At 30.1% G+C, this 25,129-nt stretch overlaps 1 long non-coding RNA gene across 1 annotated transcript; it reads left to right on the top strand.

The window, feature by feature from the left end:
* Positions 1–13,459, top strand: LOC117690272 (uncharacterized). The gene is made up of 3 exons (XR_004602365.2): positions 1–112; positions 12,809–12,978; positions 13,346–13,459. It is a non-coding gene; the product is annotated as an uncharacterized lncRNA (long non-coding RNA).
* The last annotated feature ends 11,670 nt before the right edge of the window (positions 13,460–25,129 follow it).

Here is a 25,129-nt window from a genome sequence, read left to right as displayed (position 1 = left end):
TATTCATTTTTTGATTACATAATATCCTTTCACACACACGTGATCCGCGACAATGACACAGGTAAACAGGTATACTAACGAAGCCACTGCTCCAGACACACGTGAATCTGAGGTATGTATACACATGGTACACGAGTCTGGTGAACAAAGAAAGGGTTTCACACCACTAGACTGGTAAATTTTAGTTGTGTATAATTAGCTACTCAAATGTTAAATAATAAAACAAAAAAAAATAAATTAGACTGTGTTAAATCAAGAATTCGTAAGCAGCTGGTAAGTTAATACATGTGTATAGAACGTCAATCAGTGATTAAAGAATCGTGCATGAGACTATCAAGTAGTTAAACTAATGTTCGAAGTAAATACCTTTATTGTTACTTATCTAATCACTTTAATAATGACCAAATTTACAATTCAGCAATTTTTTATGTGATCAAGTAATTATTTCGGAAGTAATTACATTGGTCTTTATAATTTCTTATTTAATTAAGTGCAACTTTCTTTCGAGCGCTATGGTCAGCAATTTAACGCTTTAAGTCCATATAGCTTAAATTGTTATACTGATAACAAATCATTATGAAATCTGAATAAACGATGTAAAAGAAATGTAAAATGAAATTCCATTATCGTATTTTTAAAAGAATACGAGACAGACTTAATTATGCAGCCATCTTGGACTTTCGCCTTGATCCGTTTATAATCCCGTGTTTGTTTGTTAAAGAATGCATATTATTTTGATTTGATTGTTACTGGTCTGATATCAATATTATTGAATAATTGGGCGACATCATTAGTAATTTAATGCCTTATACGAGGAATAGACCCCACGTTACCTTTTACGAAATATGTATTATCAATATTATTAATCAGTTAATAATGTCACGGAAAAAACATTCGAAATAATAACAATATTAACAAAATATGTTTGTTATAACAATAGTGCTTTGATTAATTGTGATTTTGCTACATATGGTGTGCATTTATATGTAAAATGTCTTACACGTTTGACTAAATTCATGAAACAAACAATTTTCTGAATTCGGCATTTTTGTTCGATAAAATACAGGTTTTAACTCAAACAACAGTATATTTAGTCATCCAGGGTTGATAAAGAAATAAAACAACAGAAAAAAAATGTTCATCTATAGATTAAGCAATGACAGAAAATGAGCAGTTTTCATACGATATTCCTGTTTCTCATACAGCGGCGTTGACCCCTTGACGTCACAGTTGATCTCGCGCCAAATCAGCTTGATTCAAAACTCGTTCAGGTGTGAAATCGGGTTTTCCCCTAATATCTGGCACTGCAGGTACCCTTTAAAAAGTTGACAATAATACCGGTTTAGTAGAAAAACAGAACTTATTTCTTAATGGAGAAGCAATTAACACTGATCACGTGACTTTTGTTGATCACATGAGAGATATCATCAAATATATAGCATAAGGGGGGAATTGCAGAGTCGTCAAGATGTTTAAATCGTAAATATAATCGATGGATAGACGGAGGAAGGCATCTCTTTGTTAATATTTGCCCCCAAAATCAAAACTTTCCATTTTTCTTTAAGGTACTAGTATTCTACTCCTCAATGTTCTTGTATCAAGAATATCTTGAGAAGTATGATTGATATGTGTAGACATACTTTAAAAATTAAAAAATATATGGGGTCAGTGTTCATCCCTCTGAGTTCAGGCCAATTTAATTGCACCTAAAATGCAATTTCAGCCTGACTAGAATTTGTTGTCAGTATTTTTGATTTAGCAAATTTATTTATTCAAATATTGTTTTTAATTATGCACAATGGTCACAGTAAAAAAACGGATTACGAAAACATTCTGTACGAAGCTGCATAATTTTTGGTGACCTTTTGCACTTAATGATCAACGATTTAATATACGAATAAATTGTAAATGTTGTTTAAGGTTCAAAATCTGTCTTTGTTTTGTTCTAATATAAAAATCACGTTATTATTTTCTAACAATGTAAAAAGGAATGCAAAATATCTACATGTTTTTGTTTTTTCTGTGTTGGAAATCATTCAACTGACATAGTAATATCAATCCAAATATTCTCATTTTAATAAAAATGTTGATGATAAATGAATGATTTCTTTTCTGAATTGTTTGTTGTGTAATATCAACGTTTTGTTAACAGTTTCAATCTCGACTTTTAACTATATTCTTAGATGTCACGCCAAAGGTGTAGGAGACAATTCATAATTCATGTTGCATAATTTTAGTCGGCGACCTTTGCATTTTGTTGTGTCTGTAAAATAAAAGTACTATTCAAGGGAAATAATTCTTTTGATTCATATTTGATTTGTATGTCTTACTGCAGGATATTAAATTTTATACTTATTTTTGAACGATATTATTAATGCTTGGTTAACCTACGAAAGAAGTATCCATATATTTTATGAAACACATATTTATGATTAGCTTATATTACTTATATCAGTCAGTATATTATCAGTAGTTGTAGAAAGTTAATAAAGTGTTATAAAAACTGGGCTGGGGGGTACATCTTCGATTTGCTAAAATATAATACAAACTTGAGGTAGCTGATCATGTTTTCATTGTCCTTTATTGTAATACTATTATGTAAATTCTGTAATTTGATTACAAGACAAGTAGATAAGTAGGTTTTTTTACTTTGACTTTTAACGTACAAAATGATGCAGATTCTTTTAACCTTAATGTGAAATAAAACAAGGTTAATGAAATGGAAAATATAATGCAAACCGCGTCGCTTTCTTCTGCACTATTGACACTGAATGACACAGGAAAACTGACTTACTGGGAAAAAAGTAAATATATTTCATTGGAAAGAATATGCAATATGTCTTATCCTACTATATTTATCTTTCTTTCTTTTGAGAACATTTCTAAGGAAATAAATTGTTATTTTCGGCAAATCGTTGTTTTTAAAATTACTCCTTTTTTATTTCAGAGGAACGCATATTTATATTATATACTAGACTTTGACCCGTGTGTGCACGGGTTGACATTGCATATGATATCGGACTTTTACGAAATAGATACATCAACACACCTTATTGTTGACATTTATATAACCAAGCTTTAAGCCTACAATAATGCTTTAAATTTCACTACACTCTCCCTAGCTAGAATAATCAACTGTGTCTCGGTACAGGCCATCGCCACAGTTAAAATGCCTCCCATATACCCGTAATGTAGCTAAAAATTGCAGAATCGCTCCGAAATGATTTTGGAGAAAATTAATGAAGCTGCATTGAAAACAACAGTTAAATCATTCATAACAAACCATTTTAAGGCTGTAAATATCTTTTGTCTAAAAATCTAATGCATATTAATGAAGAATTCAATACTTTTTCACCAACTTTTTTACTTGCTTCGAATTTACACACCATGTTGACATTCGAAACTCTCGGGATATTTCATTTTAAATGCACTCAGTTAGAGTTATCTCCCGTAGTTCCTTTGATGAAAAGAATATATGACAAATTTTCAATGAAAATTTACAGGTATTTGTAATATCGTTTCTGAGTTTATCTATGCAAATGTGATATTGTGGAAACGTAAACTAAAGAGCCTCTCGTGATTTAGTGATTTAGCATAAACGTAATGCGCATACGCAAGATTGTAAAATCCAAAAAATCCAGATGATTTCCGGATTTTTAAAAGACATTTTTGTTGATTATTGATTAGCGAAGCTTGGTTGAAAGAAAATAACAACAAATTGGTAATCTTCAAGTACCAATGATGTTAAAAATGAACAAAGCAAATCAAAGTACTCTTCTGATTTCTCTCTATTAAAGCCCAACAAATCAAGTCTATTAGTATAGATTTTAAAAATTATTCTTAAAAAAAATTTAACTTTAAAAAATATTATTGATTTTTCAGCCAAACTTCATGGTTAATAAAAACCAAAAATTTGAATATTTTTAGTCCTATCTATACCGATATGGTTATAACTAAAATGTAACAATACATAACATTGTAAGAAAAATCATTAGTGTTTAGTAGTTCTGCGAGTGCATTCAAACACCAATGAGTTATAAAAAAAATACATCCACATCAATTCATTTTTTCTTATACAAATACTATTAAAATATCGATCTAATAACAAAGTCAATAATAAAAATGAGAGATGTATATAGATGAAGGTGAATTTCGAGTTATGATTGAGAATTATACCGGGATGTCCGGATACCATCGCTTATTCAGTTAACATATTTTAATGCATATTACTTTGAGAGTTTGTTATCATTAATTCTGACTCACGTTACCAATTAACTTTGTATAAATCAAATCAGATCAAGTGTTTTAATGTTATCCTTTTTTTTTGTAAAACCTAAAATTCTTTAATATTTGTGCAAGATAGTTTTATATATTTTATGTGATATTAATCACATGGAAGTAATTAGAATTATTGTAAAGTGTAAATCTTGAATTTTCAATATCTTATACCCTTTTCTATGCTTGGGGAAAAGGCTCTTTTTCTTACTTTTCTCTCAGTTATATGTCTAAATGCTATAATTTTTCTTATCCCAAAAACTAATTTTAAAATCTGTTTGTAGTTCTAGTTTCCTGACAAAGTTCACGATAAAATTAAACAAGATAAACAAGTTTCTGCCTATAAAGCTGTTACTTTTAGCAAAAATGCACGGTTTTATGATGCTAAAATTACTTTATGTTTATCTGAATCTCAAAAAGTGTGATGACACGTACATTTTCTTCTTATAATTGGTGAAATGTAAGTTTATTAAGTTGAAGACAGCTCTGTTTTTTAACTTGTATCAGAGAATTTTACGGGTATGGAGTTACCTTAATATACAATTAACATGCATTAAAATTTAAAATGTAGCTATTTTAGCTTTACAAAAAACAGAAGGTAGACTGATTAATAATATAATTGTTATTGCATAGTAAACAAATACTACTCTCCTACATTATCAGTATCATCGTTCAAGTTTAATTCTTATAATGTTTCTATTCAAATTAATCACCCAACACATCGACCTTCACTTGCAATATGTGCTTATGCAAAACAGCGGTTCAAGTGACGGCACTGAAGAAGAATAATGAATATATTCACACAATTTGTAAATATCTTTGTCTGAAACATTCGTTTTTTGTCGATCGAAAACTCATCAGGATTTGTAAAAACACATGATTTATTTATTATATAAGTACCGCTATTTTTATAATTTATATGCAGAAACATTAACAGAAATACTACATTTATTATGCAAGGTAACCTACAAAAACAATGCACTCGTGTAACATGCCGACGGAGCACAAAAAGCAAGATAAAAACAATCAAACAGCATCAATAAGAAAAAAAATTGAAACCATCCCTCGAACAATCCAGTTTGGTGACTTGTTTGATAGAAGGTCCATAGGCTCTAATCATAAGATTGAATACTCTAGAAATTAGGATGATATATATACCTGATTTTTTATTTCTTAAGTTTAAGTGAACGATATAAATCGACGACCAATATGGCGATATTCGGAAAAAACGAAAAATGATGCGTATTTAAACCTGGCTGTTTCATTAAGAATTAGTTAATTCTTACGCCAACAAGTAAGGCGTTTCAGATTAGTGGATCCTGAAGATATCTGTCTTTTCATGCATTTATGCATTGCCATCGGATATAGTAAGAAATAGATGGAAAAATACACAGTGGATATTAATACAATTTTTTATTCAAGAGTATCACAAAATAAAACCGTTTACATAAAAAGCAAGCGCTAATAAAAACAGGATGATGCTCACACACGAGGCCAGATTCCATTACCTGCAAAAATAAAATGAAGTAAAATAAACATAAATCAAAGATAAAATGTCAGTAATATTGATATCAAACCAATTTACAGAAGAATTAAGTGACCCTCTTTTAGATATTTTATCATCCAAAAAATACATTTATTATAAAAACCAGTCTTTAAGCATATTGTTTTGTAAATCCTAATAAATATAAGCATTGCATTCTCGTCAAGCTATTATACAACAGGATATATTTCATCAGATTACTTACTGTTTAATCATTCCAATCCCAAGATCTGGGTTATCATAGGAACCAAATGGTCTCCAATATCTTCTTGCTTTGTACCAAAACTAGTTTAGATTTTTTTTTAAAAACATAAAAGAAGAACTTACGAATTTTAATCGCCATAGCTCCATGAGTTGTCATATGAGCCATACGATTTCCAGTATCGTCTGGGTTTCCACCAGTATCTATAGGCTTCTGATGAGGTGAACATAGTCACAGCCAGAACCAACAGGACGAGGAATACAAACAGGCTAAAGGAGAACTGCATCTTGAGTATCTGTAGAGGAAATAATTTAAGTCTTGAGAAAATGATTCAATTACAGAACGTTGAATCTATTTCGTTGTAAATCTCTTTCATGTTTGTACGAAGAATAAAACCAAAGTTCCCAATAAGTTTGAACAGTAATTCTTACCAATGCTAGCTGATCAGGACTGTAAAGATTCTGATAACGAAAGAAACAGTTAGTTTGCTTTTATACTTTTCACCTTAATTAAAGGTCAATGAATGACATTTAGTCACTTTGCATAGCATTTCTATCTAAGAAGTTTAATATTGAGTCATCGCTCGACCCTGATATTCATGCTCAAGGTTGCAAAAACGTCTTCAATCTTCATACGCTTTCTAAATCAAACTGCAATGTTTAAATACACACAATTTTTTATTTTTTTACCTACTAACGGCATATTAGTTTTTGATTTCTATTGTTACTCTCATCAACAGTCTAAATACTACATAATCAGATATCTATTACAACCTAATTTCAAGGGTATTCAATTTTACCATTAGGACCTATGGGAATTCCATAAATATTAGCAATTCTCTGTAGGTTCTGTCTTTTCTCATCGACCCTTTTTCGATTGCTTTTATTTTTCTTTGGTGCTCTGTCCATATATATTACACAAGCTCATATTTATCGATAAGTTTACTGCACAATACATGCGGAGTTTTTATGTTTTTATGAGTTTTGATGTTTTTATTTAAGTTTTCACGATATAAATAATAAAACAAAGACATTTAGCAATGTTTATATAAAGATTTTAATAAATTGTGTGTCTGGAATTTTGCTATCGAATTTCTGAGCGGCAAAAGACGAATGATGCAGACAAAATTATTTACATAACATGCCAATACAAAAATTATTCATAATTTGGTTATCACCAATGACCACAGTTTTGCATTTGCACATGTTGCGGGTTGGTGTGTTGGGTGAATAATTATGATTCATATATTATCAAATTTAAAAAGTTATCAATAATACAGGTTAAGTAGAAAAACAGAACTTATTTCTTAATGAAGAAGCAATTAACACTGATCACGTGACTTTTGTTGATCACATGAGAGTTATCATCGAATATATAGCAAATGGGGGAAATTGCAGAGTGGTCAAGATGTTTGAATTGTAAATATAATCGATGAATAGACGTATGAAAGCATCTCTTTTTTGATATCAAGAATATCTTGAGAAGTATGATTGAAATGTGTAGACATACTTTAAAAATGAAAAAAAAATATAGGGGGGTCAATGTTCATCCCTCTGAGTTAAGGCCAATTTAATTGCACCTAAAATGCAATTTCAGCCTGACCAGGATTTGTTTTCAGTATGTTTGATCAAGCCAATGTGTTTCTTCAAATATTGTTTTTAAATATGCACAATGATCACAGTGAATAAAGGGATTACGAAAATATTTTGTACGAAGCTGCATAAATTTTTTGGTGACCTTTTTGCACTTGAATTAGACAATTTCTATGATGTTACAATTTGATTTGAAACAAAAACATTTTGGATATCAAGAATCCAGAAACAAGAAAATCAATTAATCCAGTTTGCCTATATATGTATTCAGTATTATTTTGACATTATAATGGGTGTCAGTGAAGTCAAATTTCAGATACATGGCTTCAAAGGGAACATTTGGCTAAAAAAAATATAGACATTTTCTATATATTTGCATGATTTTATGTTAAATGTCTATCACTATCTCAAGATTTAATTTTGTACATGTCACACAGAACCTATAGAATATGTTACAAACCTATCAAATGTTAAAAATATGAATAATGAATAAAGTATATTAAAAAGAAAAATATATTGAAAATTCACAAAATTTCTGGTTTCTGTTATATTTTGTCTAAATAACCTTCTGCATGAGAAAAAAGTTTCCCCAAAACTTGTTTGTTTGTTTGTTTGTTTAATCCAAACTGATTTTCTTTATGAATGTTGTGTAATTATAAAATAATAAATTTCTGTGATGGTGAAATAAATAAAATTATATACATTTTAAAAATAATTATGAGCTGCGCAATGAAATTAAAATGTGAGATTAGAGATACCTTAAGGAGGCTGTCATACTCTAATCGATTGTACTTTTCTACTTTTAAGCAATATCAAATGCAAAATTTAAGATTTTGTTAATTACGTGTATAAGCAAAGATTATGTCAAAAAATGTGGATGTATTCTTATAATTATTCTGTTAATGTTAATTGATCAATCCAAGGATTTTATTTTGTTAATGTTTGAGTACAGGAAGTGTCAAGAAATGTCATAATTCCAGAATTGGAGAACAGGTAATTCACACTGTTGCATCTTCGATTAAATGCCAAGAAATTGACGATCATTTAATATTTATTCGTTTGATGAGATATCGGCGCTTCTGATTGGTTGAAAAATTTCTTTGATACCTGCATTAATAAAATTTTGGCCGCATCTACTTTTCTCATCTGTTCTTATTTAACACTATTTAAAGAACGGGAATTTCCAAAATGAACACTACCAACAAAGTGTAAAGTTGTGTCTGTTTAATTATCAGCAAACAAAATACATCTTTATAAATATAAAAAACTGAAAGTTTAACCTTCAAAGATAAACAATACACATTATTTAATCGACTAAATAAAAAAATTAAGCGTCTTCTCACGATTCCGTCTGCTTAAGATCAATCAACATTAAGCGTGAGGCTGGCTGTTCCTTTTTCCAGGAATAATTGTAACGAACATATAGGCCTATACACTTTCATGGTAAATCTGCTGTTCAAATTCGGTAACGAAGAGTTTTAGATTTAAACACGTACATGATCGGTCATCAGAATATAAGCATCGTAAAGCAAAACTATGAGTAATGCATCAACTTCCATTCCAAGCGGTAGATATACGGGCATTGATGAAATCTTCCGGTCAATTTTTTCTTTGACACGTCGATCAATAGAAAAATTATTATCTTCATTTCTTAAATGTTACTCATGTGCATGCTAGTTGCACAGTTCATAATAATATTGATTTTTTTAAAGAATTCAAAACATTTTGTTGAACATGTTTTTTTTTGCTGTCACAATACATTCAATTTAAAATCCAAATCTCCAAAATTTGAAGTGCTGAATTTCTCGATTTTTTTTTCACAAAAATATCTTTTCACTTTTAAAAATGCGAATATTTTAACTATATATTTAATAACTATTCTAAAATTTCTATTGAAAAAAAAAAATGCCATGAATATCAATTTGTATAACTGAAATTGTCATGAAATACATTTGGCCATAAAGGGTGGATAATGCATATAAGAATTTCTCTCTTTAAAGTCAAAACGGCAGTTATTTAAATAATACATATCGTATTTTACTTAATGTTGATGCATAGAAAAGGGGGAAATCATTGACAAATAATTTTACACTGTATCATCCTGTTCCTCCTTAAGAAGGCTGGGTGGTCAACAAAAAAACCAAATTATATCCATTTAATCTACCTTAATTATGTATAAAAAAAAATATCAACTCTGTTTAACTATAAGTTATTATTTTGTGAAGAAATATTCCTCGTGTTTTCACTTTAAAATTTAAAACAACAATCCAACCCTCATAATGTATCGACTTTAAAATTTGTTTATTTGTTTTTTGTTGGGTTTTTTTTTTTGGGGGGGGGGGTTAAGTCTAAAACGAGCAGTTGGTATTCTGCGTTTTTAACTATAATTGCGTGGTAATTTATATATAATGAATTTAATCTGTAAAAGTGTAGAAATCGTCAGAGTTATTTATAGGGCAACTTTCTAAGCAATGTTATTATTCATCAAGTACATCGCTCATTCTTAATTTTGAGTGTATTATTAGATCGATCATGTTTTATAGTAATTGTTTGAGAAATATACAATGATTTTATTTATTTATTATAACTTATTGGTGTTCGAATGTACTCGGAGTAGAAAGAACTACTGACTTTTTTTCCTATTTCACTTATGAATAAATACTTGCTTATGACGTTATTTCACTGGGTAGTTTATACAATGTTTAAAAACAAAATTCAAACAAACTTTAACTGAAATATTACTGACGATTTTAACAGCTCAATTTTACAACGATTAAGTTTTATAATGTACAATTTTAAAAATGTATAAAAACAAGGTCATTTAATTAAACTGCAATTTTGCTGAAAATAATTTTAAAAAAATGTACCAATTAACAATTAAAATGAATAGATAAACAAAGTTTAAAAAGGACAAATTCTGTGTTCTTTCCATGAAATTATATTCACTTTTTTACTTTCAGTCAATTTTTCCGAGTCATTCAGTGTCAAGAGTTCAGCAGAAAGTGGCGTAGCTTGCATTATGCATGTATTTTCCATTTAATTATCAGTGTTTTATTCCACCTCAAGGTAAATAAAAATCTCCATTACGTTCTCTATTTAAAAGTCAAAGTAATTAAAACTACTTCACTATTTGTTGTGGAATTAAGTTACATTAGCCTATATTACAGAAAAAGACACCAAAATATGCTCATCTTTTTCAAATTTGTCCCTGGTTTAACAAATCTACGATGTTTTAAAAACCTGGTTTTTACATTATTTTATCTTTTTTAAAGTACTGATTATGTAAGTCATACATAAAGTGGTGCTATTTATAATGTATGAATAATTTTTAAAATATGTACCTTTAAAGAATAAGTCTAATAGCAAATATCGAACTGCAAGGCATACATATTGAATTGGAGTATTTCACTTGGATAGTACTCTCTTTATTCAACGCAAAGAAATACCAAAGTCGCCGACTAAGTTATGTGCATTATAAATGATGAATTGTCTCCTTCACCTTAGATGGGCATCTACGCATGAAATTGAAAGTCAAGGCTGGCATTTTTTGTTAATGTTGATTTTTACTAAACAAATATTTCAAAACAAAAATAATTCATAAAGGAATTTCAAATGTGTAAACTAAACAAAACATTTTATTAAAATGAGAATATTTCAATGTATATTGATATAAATCAGTTAAATGATTATTGATAAACAAAATGGAGATTTTGCATAACTTTCTTACGCTGTTGGGAAATAACGTGGCCATATATGAAAACTTTACAAAGTTAGATGTTGAACATGTTCCAACATACACAATATATTTATAAATTGAAATGTAATAATTAGATCATTTTAAATAAAAATAACTCCACAAAATGAAATTATTAATGATATGAATATAAAATTCAATAATATATCACCATTTAACAAGTTGTAATGGAAAAAGAAATAGAAAATAGATATAACGCAACATGTCTTTATTAGTGCTATTAGTATAATGTAAAAAATTGGGTTTAATTTACGTATTAAATACAAACAACCATTTTACCAAAAAACTTCTTAAATTTAATTAGTTTCCACAAGCAGCAATTTCATTATATAATTACATCTACTTAATTGTATAAAGGAATATTACAGATATATCTATTGGTCACATTTATACACAAATCTGCAAAAGATATATATAACATTCTACCTTAAACTACGAGCTTTTATATACAGTACAAGACTTTATGGAATGTTTTGCTTCATATAAATTCTTATGTATACAGCTTGATTGGGAAGGACATTTTATGAAGCTTTAGATTACTTCAATTTGGAACAAAAAAATATTTCATTCATTCGACTTTGAGCATACACTCTCACATGCACAATAGTAAAACAAATTGCAGAAAAACTATCAAAATGGAATCTTGATAGAATTTCCTTAGGCCCAAATGGTAATATTGAATACTCTAGGAATTAGGATGTAATAAATGTTTGATTTTTTAATACCTTAAGTATTGATGAAGGTAAGTTTAGAAATCGAAGACCAATATGGCGATAGTCGGAGAAAAAAGAAAAAAAAATACGTATTTAAACCTCGCGGTTTGATTTAAAATGCGTATATTCTGACGTCGCAAGTAAAGCGTTTCAGATTAGTGGATCTTAAAGATGTCTGTCTTGTCATGCAATTATGAATTACCATCGAATATAGTAAGAAATAAAGGGAAAATATACAATGGATGTAAATAAAATGCTTTATTCAGGAAAATGACGAAATGAAATCCTTTACATAAGAAGCTACCACTAATGAAAACAGGATGACTTTCACAGAGAAAGCCAGTTTTTTGTTCGGCCCTGATATTCATGTTCAAGGTTGCAGAAACGTCGCCAACCTTGAGCACGAATATCAGGGTCGAACGATGACGCAATATACAACCTCTTCTAATTTCTTAGACATTCTAAGCAAAGTGACTATATGTCATTCACTGACATTTAAATAAGGAGAACCTGTATTTGAAAAAAGTATAAAAGCAAACTTACTGTTTCTTTCGTTATCAGTATCTTTACAGTCCTGATCAGCTAGCATTTGGTAAGAATTACTGTGCAAACATAGTGTGAACACTGGTTTTGTTCTATGTACAAATATTAAGCAGATGATATACAACAGATATAATTCAATGTTCTGTAAACATATCATTTTCAAGACTTAAATTATTTCCTCTTCAGTTATTCAAGATGCAGTTCTCCTTTAGCCTGTTTGTTTTCCTCGTCCTGTTGGTTCTGGCTGTGACTATGTTCACCTCATCGGAAGCCTATAGATACTGGTGGAAACCCAGACGATACTGGAAAGGTTATGGCTCATATGACAACTCATGGAGCTATGGCGATTAAAATTCGTAAGTTCTGCTTTTAATTATTTTTAAATCTATATCAAAAACTAGTTTTGGTACAAGGCATGAAGATATTGGAGACCATATGGTTTCTATCATAACTCCAGATCTTGGGATTCGGATGATTAAACAGTAAGTAACCTGATGAAATATATCCTGTAGTTTTTTTGCTTAAAGACAATGCTTGAATATTATAAACAGACAAACATTTTTTTTTTAATCCGTTTAATATAAAGTTTCATAATAAAAATTCCTGAGATGATATACTAGTTTTATTTAAAAGAGGGGCACTTAATTACCCTGTATATTGGTTTGGGCTCACTGTAACTACCGTTTTATCTCTGATTTATTCTGTTTTACGATATTTTTGCAGGAAATGCAGCCTGGCCTTCTAAATGAGCAACATCCTGATTTTATTAGTGCTAGCTTCTTGTGTAAACGGTTTCATTTTGTGGTTTTCCTGAATAAAGAACTATATTTACACCCATTGTGTATGTTTCATTTATTTCTTGCTATCTTCGATATTGATTCATTCATGCATGACAAGAATGTCATCTTGGAGATCGACTGATCTGAAACTCTCTATTTGTCGGTGTAAGAATAAACGCATTCTTAATCAAACTGCAATGTTTCGATACGCATTAGTTTCCTTTTATCTCCGACTACCGCAATATTTCTATTGTTACTCTCATCCACAATTTAGATATTGAATGTCAGGTATATATTACATCCTAACTCCTAGGATATTTAATTTGTACTATAAAGTTTGTTTGAAAATTCCATTTTTATAGGTGGGTTTGTTTGGGTTTTTTGCCTTTTTTAAATATTTACATGTGAGATTGTTTCGCCGAATTTAAAAATGTTCAGTTTGGATGTGGGTTTGAAAACAAATTCACATTGGATTGTTCAAAGTTCTGTCTTTGAACTCAATTACCTTGATTTATAACTGAAAAGGAAGTGAATTTAGAGTTTGATTAAACAATCAATTTTGAAGGAATAAACATATTATGATATAAATACTCTTTTGATTAAAGCATTGTATACTGTGCTTTATTTCGTTAATTACAGCTAGCTAGGCATTTGAGATGCAGTTCTACTTCGCCATGTTTGTTTTTCTTGTCCTGTTGGTTCTGGTTGTGACTTTGTTCACTTCATCAGAAGGCTATAATTACTTGAGGCCTAGACGATATTGATGACGTTATGGCTCCATTGATTACACATGGAGCTATGGCGAATAAACACAGTAGGTTTTGCTGTTCAATTTTTCACCATTTTAAATCTCGGTTTTCAACAATTTAGCGAGTTTGTTTTAGAATTCCAAATCCCTCAGATAGATTTTTATCATAATGACAACAAAAAAGAACATAACTTTTACCCAAATAAATGATATGAATTATTTATTTGAAATATATAAAAACACACAAGACACCAAATAGAGTTTAATTAAACAGTGAATCCACTATCGATGTCAGAATTGGCAACGATCTTTTGATTGATGAATGAGGAGAACCTGGTCAATCATTAGTTGCATCTCAGGTACGACTAATTTTAATTTTGTTTAATTCAATGCAAATTACGTTCTTTTCCCTTTTTAAAGAGCGATCGGGACACTAGAGTTCAGGCGTATTTTAGTCTGATTTCCGTTTTTAAAAAAACTCTCTTGAGGATAAACTACGAGCAGTAGAATTTTAATGCATAAAGTTCTCAAAATTCATTCTACCTGTTCTCGCAAGAAACATAAAATTAGTAGCAACCAGCAATCAAAACGGAAATGTGGGTACAATTCTTAAAGTATTACCTACATTTTTTTTAATACGTGTACTTCGTCAGTTTTTTGACAAGAATTGGTCTTTGAATAAATGTAACTGTACGCATGCAGATCACAAAAAGTGGTAAGTAAGGCGGCTTACAATTCATGGCGTAACATATACTGCTAACCTAAACATCATGAAACTGCAAAATTTGATAATAAACTAAAACTAGTTCAGAAAGAAATTGATCACTGGTTGAAAACAAATATTTCAGCATTAAAAAAAATAACAGTTGTGAAAAGTTTGTTTCCATCAAAATTTACACATTTATTCATTTCTCTTCCCAAACCTAGTTCTCAATGGATAAAGAAATTTGTAAAACGTTGTTTAATTTTATTTGGGGATATAAAATATCTCGAAAACATTGCAACTGGAGAATGAAAATGGGGAATGACAAATTTTGAAATATTTATTAAGTCTCTTAAACTACATATAACGTCGATAATGAGACTTTAAACAACCAACTCAAGCTAATAGCTATTTGTCTGAAATACTGGGAGTCATACAGATAAACTATGTCATTTTGGACCTAATTATTGTAGACAAAGGGCAAAAGCCCCTCGTACCATTTTTTTTGAAGAAGGTTCATTTTAGTTATGTGATTTTTTAAAAAAAAATATAGAAACTGATAAAATTCATATCTTGCTTGGGCCAATATGGTATAATAATAAATTTAAGATTCAAAATAAATATGTATTCTGCAAGGCTCTTTTTGAGAAAGGATTTCATATTTCTCATGATTTAATTGATACTCAAAGTGAATTTATTAGTTATGAGATAATCACCAATGATTATTCACTTAAGATTCCATTTACCATATATGAGGGTTAAAAACAAGCAATTATTTCTGCTTGGCCAACCGTTAAGCAGGTTTCACATGAAGTAATAATCAAGCCATACCAACCTGAATTTATCAAAATACTTCGCATGTGTAAAAAAGGAGCACTTTTGCAAATTGTGTATTTTATCATGTTAGTAAAGAGTCATACATGTATTTTTAGCCAAATCAGAACAAGTGCTTATACATGCGTATCTGATTTTATGATATTGTGAAATACATGTATTTACAAAATTATTATTCTTTAGAGAGGGTTATGTTGGAAAATAGATTTTACCAAAGAAAATGATCAAAATGGGCTTTTTGATGTGGCATACTATTTAGTATTATGTATAATTTTCATATCTACTTTCCCAACTTGTTTGTGAGTGGTGTGGTGTGAGTGGATGGTATAGATTTATTTGTATTGAAAATGAATTTAAAAATATTTGCTTTTGGCACAAAGCATACAATGCATAATATTTATATTAATTAAAAATTATGTATAAAAAGTAAGGCGGCTCAAAACAAATACACCTCATTATACAAAATAGATGTGTCTGATATTCTCAAAAGAGATCCAAAGAATTAAAATCATTTACTTAGCATCTACGTTTGTAAATTTATCTCTTCTATGAACTTATGATACAGCAAAAACGTTTATATCGATGTGTATGAATAAAATTCAAAGGGACATACGTGAATTGACAACTACTTCATTATAATTGCCCAACCATTTGTTTCGTTTATTTAATGTCTCATTATTGATATTAATTGATATACAGTATGGTTTGAAAGTTTGATTCATCCGTCTTTTCAGAATATTTTATATTAGTATTACAGTTAACAAGTTCACATAATTTTAACTTTTTAGAACGTACTCACGTATTGAGTGTGAAAATAATTTATTTAGATAATTATGTGTATTTTGTTTTCATTTTTTATCTATTATGAGAAATGATGCCTGATTTTGCCTCAGTCGATGGTGAAAAAAAAGAAGTGATATAATCAGCCGATTTTTTAATTATATGCATAGATTACTGAATTATTTTTTGGGGTGATGACATGTAGATTTCTGTCATGTGTATTGTTTGAAAATTCGTTTCAATGGTAGACGAAAAGTAGATCATGACACTTTTAAAAATAATTGTGTATAATGAGTTGAAAATTAACAATTATGACTGTAAAATCTTTAAGTACATATTAAATTGATTAATAGTTCTTCGATAGTTTCTTTGTATAACCCACGAGATTAAATTCGAAGATACCACACTAAAACATATGCATAAAAAATGTAAAGTAAAACAAACGCCTGAAATGTGGCAGATTAGCATACAGAAAAGGTCAAGGTTGAGTGAAATGTTGATACACATTTGTATTTAAAATAGAAGTAACTTATGAATAAATGTGAGGTCTCTTGCTACCGAAATCCTTGAACAATCAGATTTGATTTTTTTGCAACAATATGCGTGACAATTTAACTTATCAATGCTATCAATAAATAAAAAAAGATGATTTCAGTCGAAGATAGACTTCGAAATTTGTAAATATGATTAAACAATCTATTCACCGTTTGAAATTTTCATATCGATCAAACTTCCGTTAAAAATTAGTACGAAGCCAAAATCAATATGTGCATATCTTTAAATCAAGGAGAATAAAGATTAAATATGCTGTTATATAACAGAGAATTTATATCAAACACTAAAACTAAGAGTAATCTTAACTTTCCAACCATTTTTGTTTTACCTTAAAAACAAATTCTGGTTTAAAGCAATTACAGGCAATTTTTCAGTCGTAGGTCGGGGATATAATGCCAATTTAATTTCGATATCAGGTAGTTTATTCAAATAAAAACAATAATTTTGGATTAACATCGGACAATCTTTCAAATTGTCACATCCAATGACAATATCAACAAGTACCTCTGCTAAATTGTATGTACGAAGCCGATGAATATTTCTTAGCTGGTCAGTTAAGCAGGTGATGTCATTTATTTTCCTACTAATTTAAATCTAGTAAAGAGTTTGATTGAATAACAAGCCGATATAAAAACTTTGGTTTTCACATACTAGCACCAAATACTTAGTTGTCTTATCTTAAATCTTTTGTGTTTTACATAATTGTAGAGGTCATCTAGTGACGTCATTATTCGAAATTATACCGAGAATATTGAAAATATTTCATTCATGCAGTGACATTTAACTTAACAAGCTGGACATTGTTATATAAGTGAGCGAAACAATCTCCGTGCATCAGAAAAAATCCTGATCATTTGGAATACAGGTAAGAATGCTCGAATTTATATACTGTGGAATCATTTGATTTCGTGGTGGCTCAATTTTCGTGGATTTCGTGGGTACCTCTCATCCACGAATTAACATCCTCCACGAATAATTAATTAGGGTTATAAAGTCATATTTCGTTTTGTAGGTATAAGAAAATACACGAAATTACGTCCCCATGAACATATAAAATTTCAGGAATCCACGAAAATTGGCCCCCACGAAAATTGATGATTCCACAGTATATATTCATTATTATCTTTGATGTTGCATTCAACTTTGTATATTCCTTTTTTGTCGGAATAATGTTTATTGCTTCAGTACATTTTGGAAATAATGTGTTTAGCAATCAACTAATTGTTCCAATGTAAATTAAAAATTCAACTTTAAGCTCAAACCTAGAATAATATGAAATGTAAGCCGTCTTGTAATACTGTTAATTAATTAAATAATCCGTCCAAATTTTTATTTTGATATCTTATTTAGACAAGGGCTAAGATGGAACCATCTTTATTTAAGGAATGAATTTAATTTCTACCTACGTTATACGATATAACATAACTTTTACGCTTTCTACTGTTCCAAGTTATGTTATATACTCGTATAACATAGCTAGAAATTAAATTTATTCCTTATAATTTAATTTTCTATTTAAATCATAAAATAAGGCCCATTAATAGGTAAAATATGTCAAGTTGTACAAAATTTAAACGTAACGTCAAGTTGATTAATACGCTTCGCACGTCCGTCGTATTGTGACGTAGGCAAGTTATGTTATACGATATATATGAATTTGTTTAGCCAATCAAATAAGGCGTTACTATCAGAATCAAGTTATTAGATGATAACTTTTCTTCACTAAAATGTTGCATTTTGTCTTTGTTTTATGTTTTACAGCTTGCTTGGCAATCAACATGCAGTTCTCCTTTAGCCTGTTTGTATTCCTCGTCCTGTTGGTTCTGGCTGTGACTATGTTCACTTCATCAGAAGCCTATAGCTACTGGTGGAAACCCAGACGATACTGGAAATCTTATGGCTCATATGACAACTCATGGAGCTATGGCGATTAAAATTCGTAAGTTCTGCTTTCTAATTTATTTTTAAATCTATATCAAAATCTAGTTAATTAGCTTTAACAATGTAATGTCAATATTTCTGTTAGATTTTTAAAAATTTCTATCAATTAATCATTAGAAATATATAAAATCAGAGGTTTATGATACGTTACTTCTACTTTCAGACAGTGGTTCCTTTGGCTTCGGTTTCCACCTTTGTTGGTTTCGGTTATTCGGATTGTTACAAAAATAAGTTTATACATTATCTATGTATATCAATAAAGACTGACGAATAAAAGAATTTTTTCTTTCATCTTTTATTAAAATATATCAGTGATTAAGAAGGATATAGATTAATTGAAACTGAATTAGTATATTTCAACGTTTACCGTCATTTTCTTTTTGTATGTAAGAGGGAAACGGTTTTACACAAATGATCTATATAGATTCTTTGAATATTCAAATGTATGAAACTTATCAACAGGTATGATGCCTTTATACTATTTTTGGTGTTTTACCCCTGAATATTCATAATTTTGACGGTGGTTACGTTTAAGAGATAAAAAATGAATGAAAACTTCTGTGAAACCATTTTTATTCGCGTGGGTTGCTATCATTGGGTAACCAATTTTCCTGGTTCTTAGAATAAACGTTATTTCGTGTAATCAGGATAATCTTAATAACAATCAAACAAATGCTTGTTTATATATTCGTGCGGATGAAAGTTCGTGTGCAAGGGCTACCTACGATAGCCACGAAAATTAGCTACCCACGAACATGATAATTCCACATTAATTTTTAATTCAATATCAGAGAGAGAGAGAGAGAGAGAGAGAGAGAGAGGGAGAGAGAGAGAGTAAATACATATAAATAAGTCTGAGTTAAAAATATATATATAATTTAATTCTGGTTGTAGCGCGGCATTTGATTGGATAGAAAAATTTAGTTAAATATGTATAACCTGCTTATTGCATCACAAGATACGTCATAATGCACCAACGTTAAAAACGTACTAATCCGATTGACGTTACGTTTAACGAGGCCGGGTACAGAACGAGTACGCACGCTTTCGCGCAGCGTTTCATTTGGATTGTGACGTCATCTTTTTGCTTGGTTGACGCCATGGTGTGATAGCTTCAACTGCAGATATTCAGCGAAGTTTGTTGAAAATAGCTCGTTTGATGCGTAAAATTTATGTTATATTGTAGAATAAACATAAATGTCTCAAAGTATAAGTATATTTGGGCTCGGGTCGAAAACGTGAAGAGGATTCAGCAAGCATAGCCCTCTGTCACGTTTTCTTAACCCGCGTAAATATAGCTTAATTCATATATTTCAAGACAGTAACCATGTATTTTATATTAATGACCCTTAATATGTGATGTTATATATCTTTTTATTACTTAAATATGTCTCAATGTTTTAATAATACTATATAGATCGCCCTTTCCGCCTTTGTCAAATAAAAAATAGCCATTATCTGACGAATCTGGAAAATTGGGAATACAAAAATCAACTTTGATAAGACCCCTGGAACAAACCAGGAGGTAAAAGGTTTTTTTATTTGACCATTTGATGCCTTTTAGCAATAACTTTAATATGTAGAACAAAAAAAGAAATCCCTAGGGCAGAAGTTTTAAAAAAAATGTAAAAAATTTGCAAAATTGATACATTTACTGCAAAATCCCATAGGGTCCTATGTTAAAGATTAACAAACTTTGAGATGACCCCTTAAATAAACGGTGTGGTAAATGTCTTATTTTTTAATCTTAAAATAATAATTATATCAGTAAAAATTCATGTAAAAAATGTCATCCAAAAATCTAGGGCAGAACAAATTAGACCCGGCCTCGTTAAATTTCTACGGCAAATTGCAGAAAATTAAACTATTAGGAATATTTATGAACTCAATATCTCCCCAAGTTATACTCCTATAACCTGGGTTGGAGCAATTTACAGTTTTCTATAATCTGCTTCGCTTAAAGCGTAAATTGCCCAACCCAGGTTATACTCGTATAACTTGGGTAGACACTGAGTTCATTTCTTAAGTAATCTTGATATACCCTTATAAAAAGTATTTTCTGTAATAGTTACAGTGCAGATAATCATATTATATTTGCATTTAAATGTATTCCAATATCTATAGTATAATGGATTTTGTTCACTTTTTAAAGACATTTAAAGGGGGTTCTTTATTACACTGGAACAAAACCGGTACCAAATTATTACAATAAAAGGGAAGACATCACCATCAATGCAACACTACTGAAGGCTTAAAATGTGCAGCTGAATGCATTGACATTAAACGGTAAAACAAAATGTAGATACATGTTACCCTGTTTTGATTCAAGGTTATATTTATACCATAAGCACAATACATTGAAAGAAATTGATGGAATGATCCAAAAGTAATGCAGCATATGTGGTAATAAAAAGAAAAATATGTACTTTGAAATACTTTCCTTTTCAAATTTAAATTTAAAACATTCATAAGAATTTCAAAATGATTGTAACCTCATAAAATGAAATATGTTACCTTGTGGCATAGGGTAAGGATATTCGCGTTACACCACTGCATGATGTTTTTCTGGAGTCTTAAAGTTTGTCTTCGTCCTTGTGAACTCTTTTATATTGACATATATATATAAGTATGTGCACTGCATACTAATGCAACTTTCAAAGAAACTGAAGAACAGTATTTTTATGAAAAACATTATTTTATCAAATGACTTTAATTCGTTTTCTGCAATCATCATACTCGGTCTGGTATCCTGAAAACACTTACGCTCTTGAAGAGACAAAGGGGTATCGACATTTTCTTAATCGAATGATTGAACAATTAAAATATTTGAAGGTTTGTACGAAGATAGAGAAGCCTCAGTAGCGAATTTAAGGGGAAGCACCTGATCCTCCCAATCCAACCCTCCAGTGTAGCTTCATTAAAGCTGACATGAATTCATAAAAGCATTTGGTCGCCATATTAGTTTCGATCGCTCCTCTACTGCCACTGGGGTATATATACCGGTTGAGAAAGTTACGGTCGGTTGCTTTCCGACCGAGGCATTCACGTTGCACGAACTTCTAAATGCATGAACTACACATTGTACATGTAGTAAAATGTAGTAATAAAGAATAAAGAAAACAACAATCAATGAAATACAAAATATATTTATTCTTTGAAAGGATGTCCAAGGTATCTGTATTTTTTTGCACAGACAGTGCTGCCTTACTTCGCATGCACATCGAACACGTTTGTCGTTCATACAGAGTGCATAACGTCTGCATCTTCTTGAAAACCCTGGCGACACTACATGCAACACAGTAGCTAAATGATAGTAAATCCCAGAAATTAACAACGTTTCTATCCGTTCCTACAAAAACTCCCCGTTTATAAAATCCATGCGATAATTGACATTGCTCAATCTGCCACAGTGTGTGGTTTGCGCATGTGCGATGTTATAACATACAGAGGAAAACGGTCTACAATTATCGAGGAATTTCTGAAGTATCTGCGCCTGGATTTCAGTCTGTCTTGTTTCGTCGTTTATTGGATATATCTTGCCAGTGAAGTGGATGTCCTATTATTTTTGTTCAAAACGCGTTTTTACAAGTCTTTTCGTCCAAGGTAACGTGTTCGGGTGTATGAAATTCCTGAATGCGGTGAAGCATGACGAGGGCTCTCGGCCTTATATAGGGGGTGTGTAGCGATGAGCAGAACAATAGAAATCGACAACTAATAGGGTGGTAGTCGGAGATAAAAGGGAAGTAATGCGTATTTATGAATTCATGTCAGCTTTAAAGCTCGTTCTTACATCTCTATATTTAATTAAACATTATATGCATTATATTTTCGAGAGAAAAAAACTTTTGCCTGTTGTATCCTAAAGTATTCTTATCTTGTTCTCTGTAGTATTTGAACTATGAATATAATATTGTCTAATTGGACGTCTATATAGTTTGAAATAGTAAATTTGTATTTCATTTAACATTTAACAACATTGTCAGTCGAGGTTGCCTTTTACAAATTAAAAACGTTGGTTTTAGTTTTGTTTTTGTTTTTTGTTTTTGAGTTGTGTTTTATTTACTCTTTGGTGTAGCGGTTGGTATGTGTTTTATTATTCAATCTATTTGATTTGAAAATCAACTCTGACTGCTATCTAATAGAATGTTTTGTAAGTATAATTGCAATATCAAGGCTGAGGTATTGAAGCTAACACAAAATTGCAATTCATAAAGTCGTAATTGAAAAGTGTGCTCAATTTCTGGGGGAGCTACAGCCCTTCACTCCCCTGCTTACAAATTTTTTGTTCTCAGCTCTTCATCTTTTGCCACTGTCCCCTAAAAATGTCAAAATAGAGTCAATTGAATCATACTTCTTTTTGCGAAGAAAATGCACAACTTGTGAGTCTTATCTATTAATACAAATGTATATTGAAACTCATGGGATTTCTCTACATTTGTAAATTTATCTCTTCTATGCAATTATGATAAAGCAAAAACGTATATGTCTATGTGTATGATTAAAATTCGAAGGGACATACGTGGATTTACGACTACTTAATGATTATTCCACAACCATTTGTTTCGTTTATTTAATGTCTCATTATTGATATTAATTGATATACAGTATGGTTAGTATTGTTTAAAAATTTGATTAATCCGTCTTTTCAGACGTAAATATTTTATATTGATATTACAGTTAACAAGTTCACATGATTTAAACTTTTTAGAACATACTCATTAATTATTAATTATGAAAATAATTTGTTTAGATAATTATATGTAATTTGTTTTCATTTTTTATCTATTATGAGAAATGATGCCTGATTTTGCCTCAGGCGATAGTGAAAAAAAATAGTGATATAATCAGCCGATTTTTTATTATATGCATAGATTACTGAATTATTGTTTTGGGTGACTACATGTAGATTTCTGTCATGTATATTGTATTAAAATTCGTTTCATTGGTAGAAGAATAGTAAATCATAACATTCTTAAGAATAGTTGTGTATAATGAGTTGAAAATTAACAATTATGACTGTAAAATCTTTATAGGTATATGTGGCGTATGTGGAGTAAAAATTTTGACTGGAGTTTGAGTAACCCATCTTTTTACACAATTTTGTGTTACTTATATATACCTTGATATTGTATGTAATTTGCTAGTCAAAAAAGTTGAATATAATTGTTCTTTTTACGTAACACAGGATCTCCGAGTTTTGCATAATTGTTTATAAATTGTGCCATGACTTAATTTGTTTATTTTGCAGTAGTTATTCCATGCATTTTGGATTGTTTTATATTTGTCATTTATTTATATCAATAAATGACCTTTTCTATTCCTCAGATCGGTGTTACGTTGCTTATTAAGGAGGTGTATCTATCAGGTATCCATAAATATACGTTTCGCTTCTTATAACTAGACGTTTCATAGTATAGATTTTGATTGAATAACAAGCCGATACAAAAACTTTGGTTTTCACATACTAGCACCAAATACTTAGTTGTCTTATCTTAAATCTTTTGTGTTTTACATGATTGTAGAGGTCATCTAGTGACGTCATTATTCGAAATTATATCGAGAATATTGAAAATATTTCATTCATGCAGTGACATTTAACTTAACAAGCTGGACAGTGTTATAAAGGCGAGCGAAACATTTTCCGTGCATCAGAAAAATCCTGATCATTTGTAATACAGGTAAGAGTGCTCGAATTTTTATTTATTCATTATTATATTTGATGTTAGATTCATCTGTGTATATTCTTTTTTTGTCGGATTAAGTGTATTTTGGAAATAATGTGTTTAGCAATCAACATTCGTTTGTTCGAATGTAAATTAAAAATTCAACTATAAGCTCAAACCTAGATTATTATGAAATGTAAGCCGTCTTGTAATACTGTTAAATAATTTAGTAATCCGTCCAAATTTCAATTTTGACATCTTATTTAGATAAGGGCTGAGATGGAACCAAAATTGTGGTAAAACAAAAAGATACACCGCTCTGATCTTACCCTTGTTTCGTTTTTTTTTTGTTCTCTTGACAGTAATTAGAATAGGTGAAGACTGTTTTAACTTTATAATAATTCAGTTCTATTAGATGATAACTTTTCTTCGCTAAAATATTGCATTTTGTCTTTGTTTTATGTTTTACAGCTTGCTTGGCAATCAACATGCAGTTCTCCTTTA

The sequence above is a fragment of the Magallana gigas genome, chromosome 8 (assembly GCF_963853765.1).
Source record: "Magallana gigas chromosome 8, xbMagGiga1.1, whole genome shotgun sequence".
NCBI classification, from domain to species: domain Eukaryota; kingdom Metazoa; phylum Mollusca; class Bivalvia; order Ostreida; family Ostreidae; genus Magallana; species Magallana gigas.
Note: the sequence above shows the minus strand (reverse complement) of the source record. Positions and strands in the feature narration are given on the sequence as shown.